Below are 301 nucleotides of genomic sequence, written 5' to 3'. Positions count from 1 at the left end.
ACACACTCACACACACACAGACACACTCACACGCTCACACACCCTCTCACACACACACACACGCACACACACACACACACACACACACGCACTCACACGCGCTCACATGCACACACTCACTCACTCACTCACTCACTCTCTCACACACACACACACACTCTCACACAAACACACACACACACACACACAGAGACACTCTCTCACACGCTCACACACTCTCTCTCACACACACACACTCACACACTCACACGTGCTCACACACACACACTCACTCTCTCACACACACTCACTCACACACTCA

At 52.2% G+C, this 301-nt stretch overlaps 1 protein-coding gene across 4 annotated transcripts in view; it reads left to right on the top strand.

Moving 5' to 3' along the window:
* slc9a1b (solute carrier family 9 member A1b) overlaps positions 1–301 on the top strand; it is a 33,478-nt gene that overhangs the window by 9,944 nt on the left and 23,233 nt on the right. The gene's annotated exons all lie outside the window — the stretch shown is intronic.

This window comes from Sinocyclocheilus grahami, unplaced genomic scaffold, assembly GCF_001515645.1.
Source record: "Sinocyclocheilus grahami isolate Dianchi unplaced genomic scaffold, SAMN03320097.WGS_v1.1 scaffold2352.1, whole genome shotgun sequence".
NCBI classification, from domain to species: domain Eukaryota; kingdom Metazoa; phylum Chordata; class Actinopteri; order Cypriniformes; family Cyprinidae; genus Sinocyclocheilus; species Sinocyclocheilus grahami.
This window is presented reverse-complemented; position numbering and strand designations above follow the sequence as displayed.